This window comes from Anomaloglossus baeobatrachus, chromosome 9, assembly GCF_048569485.1.
Source record: "Anomaloglossus baeobatrachus isolate aAnoBae1 chromosome 9, aAnoBae1.hap1, whole genome shotgun sequence".
In the NCBI taxonomy this organism is placed as follows: domain Eukaryota; kingdom Metazoa; phylum Chordata; class Amphibia; order Anura; family Aromobatidae; genus Anomaloglossus; species Anomaloglossus baeobatrachus.
The window spans coordinates 44,087,299-44,090,845 of NC_134361.1; positions in this window are offsets into that span (position 1 = coordinate 44,087,299).

Below are 3,547 nucleotides of genomic sequence, written 5' to 3' on the forward strand. Positions count from 1 at the left end.
GGCGTTGTCCTGGATAAATCCGTTGTGGGAGAACGAGGATCCGGTGACGACTGACATCCGGGAATTCCTTCAGGCTTTTCGAAGTACCTTTGATGAACCGGGACGCAGTACCGCGGTTACCTCCTCGCTCCTCCGGCTACGCCAAGGAACCCTGACGGTGGGCCAGTACGCCATCCAGTTTCGCACGCTTGCCTCCGAGCTTGGCTGGAACAACGAGGCATTGACGGCAGCCTTCTGGGAGGGACTCTCCGGTCGCATCAAGGATGAATTAGCCGGTCGTGACGTTCCCCGTACCTTGGATGCTTTGGTATCCCTAGCCACCCGGATTGACCTCCGTTTCCAAGAGCGAACCAAGGAAGTATCCCGGGAGAAGCGACCAATCCGTCACATCTCCGTTCCGCAGAGGTCTACCGTTCCCCCGCCACTGCCGTTCTGCGTTTCTACTCCTGAACCTATGCAAATAGACCGGCTGAGCCAAGCCGAGCAACGCCGTGCAGAGCGACTCGCCCGGGGCCTGTGTTTCTACTGTGGAAGCGGTACACATCTGCTTCGTTCTTGCCCGGAGAGACCAGATAGACCCCAAGTCCAAGGGATGGTGGGAACCGCCACCCTTGGTACCGGAATCCCTTCAGTCCCGGTTACACAGACTGTCCAGGTCACGACCGAGAAAACCCAGTTCACGGCAGAGGCTCACATTGATTCGGGAGCAGCGGGTAATTTCATCCTACAAGCTACCGTGGACCGTTATCGGATACCGGTCATCCCGCTTGCAAAACCCCTCTGGTTCGCCTCCGTGGACGGAAAACCACTATACGAACCTGTCCGGTACACCACCGAACCCGTGAGACTTTGTATTGGTGCCCTGCACACTGAGACTATCGCTTTATATGTCATCCCGAGAATGGCTCCCGCGCTCCTGCTGGGTCTGCCCTGGCTACATCTTCATGACCCTGACATCAGTTGGCGCTCTGGCGCAATCACTCGCTGGAGTCCCTCGTGCCATGATAACTGTCTACAGCCCGTTCCTCAGCCCCTGGCACCTGACCATGTCCTCTCGCAAGAAGGAGAGGAAAGGACGCAGTCCAGCGTTGTACCACAGCTCCTGGCACTTATGCCTGTGGTGCCACCAGAACCCGAAGTGACGACGCACTCCAGCGTCGTTCCACCGTCCCTGACGGTTGAGACTCTGATGCCACCGGCTACCGGGGATGAGTCACTGTCCTGTGCCCGGTCCGAGACGCCCGGGCCGGTCCTCCACGATGCCAGTCCTGTTTCTGTCGATCCTCCTCTTCCCGTTGCCCCCGTTGCCACTGCTGGTAGATCGGCTAAGCGCCGTACGGCTAAGAAGGCGGTACGGGGTCAGCGGTCCTTCCCCGCCTTTGCGTTAGGTCCCGGTCTGGTGTCTCGATCCGGGGTGCCCCTGGGGTTCTGTGCTCGGAGGGGGGGGGCTTAGAGGGGGGGGGTACTGTCACGCTCCCCGTGTCCCAGCACCACTCCTTACCCACTGATCCACTCCATGTGTCCACCAGTCATGGCTGCCGCTCCCGCTCCTGCTCCCCTGAGTCCTGCTCCTGGTCTCAGGAGTCTGACTCTGAGTATTGGCCTCATGGTTCTGTATAGGACCAGGCCGCGCCCACTCTCCTGGTCTTATAGGCCCAGCACACCTGAAGCAGGAAATGACATAGGGCTGTGCTGGGTATATAAGACTTGCCTTTCCATGTGGGCGGGGCCTGATCAACGTGTCCTGAAGCTTGTCTTCTGAGCTAGGTGCTCAGGTCCCTTGTGCTGTGCCCTGTTACTGTTTGTCTTTTGCTACCGGGTACCTTTGCCTGTTTCCTGTATTATCCTCAAGAACTCTGTGACCCTGGTGACCTGGTCATACCCGTCCCGGCCACGCCAGTGCTCCGGCTGCCGTGTACCCTGCCCCCCGGTGGGGTACTCGGTCCAGAGGATCCACCTCCTGGGTCCACCAGTCCTCCCGGTCCTGACAGTATATACAGTATGTATATTCACCGACTGCTGCTAGGCTGTTGATCTGATGCTGTTCCCAGAGGATGACATTGTTATGTTTCATGACCGCTGCAGACAATCAGTTCTCGGTGATCTTCTCCTGCTCTTCAATGTTCCATCAGAGCAAATGTCCGCCTATGTGTATTCACTGACTGCGGCAGATCCGTTGGACTGATGCCGATGCTGCTGTTCCCAGAGGATGATATTGTTATGTTTCATGACTGCTGCAGACAATCAGCACCCAGTGATTTTCTCCTGCTGATCAATGCTTCATCAGAGGAAATGTCCGCCTATGTGTATTCACTGACTGATGCAGAGCCATTGATCTTATGTTGGTGCTGCTGTTCCTAGAGGATGACATTGTTATGTTTCATGACCGCTGCAGACAATCAGCACCCGGTGATCTTTTCCTGCTCATCAATGTTCCATCAGACCAAATGTCCGCCTATGTGTATTCACTGACAGCTGCTGAGCCCTTGGACTGATGCTGGTGCTACTGTTCCCAGAGGATGACATGAGATTGTCACATTTCATTACCGCTGCAGACAATCAGCGCTCTGTGAGCTTTTCCTGCTCATCAATGTTCCATCAGAGCAAACATCCGCCTATGTATGTTCACCGACTGCTGCAGAGCTGTTGGACAGTTGCTGGTGCTTCTGTTCCCAGAGGATGTGATTGTTATGTTTCATGACCGCTGCAGACAATCAGATCACGGTGATCTAATCCTGCTCATCAATATTCTGTAAATAGTAAAGGATGCGGCCATTTAATATTTTTTTTCACATATTTTTTTTAAAAGTAGCAAGACCAAGGCAAATAATAAAAATCTGCAATTCTGGTGTGTAAAAAATTTACTACTTCTCCGCACTCCACACTGGAAAATTGGCGTGTGGTCAATGATAAATAACCCCTTTATATTAATATCTTTAGTTTTATCGAAACAGCAGCCAAGATTTGATCATTAGAAAAATCCTGACAATGTTTGTATTGTTATTTATTTCCTTGATTTGACTCAACCTGAGCCTCCAGGCTTCGGCCCAAAAGAATCCTCCCATTCGTGGGTGGATCTGTATTCGTGAATAATCTGGACACCGTGCTTACCTCCCGGAAGAGAGAGACTGACAGGTGCCGTGAACCTACAGGGCGAAGTTGAGGTAGGTACAGTATGATCTTCATAACAGGGGTCTTATCCTAAAAAATGGACCAGCATTAACGCTGGCCAAAGAAATATGAAGCAACGGGGCTTTTTTGGACAATATTTTGGACGGTGACTAGACAGATGAAGGATGTGGTTTTGTTAATAGCGATTGTAGTGAGGTATTACATCATTTCTAGGCTGCACATTCATGTGACAAAAATTATAGAAGTTGGAAACAAGTGTAAAGTGTTATTCTCTAATTCTGCCTTCAGGAGTACACAGCTCCCCGGCCTTCCTGCTTGTCGGGGGGCGGTGAACCCTCTCCGATGCTGCTAGGTAGTACAGGCAACTTTGTCTCTGCAGCATCAGAGAAGCACAGGGTCACTAAAGCTGGTCAGA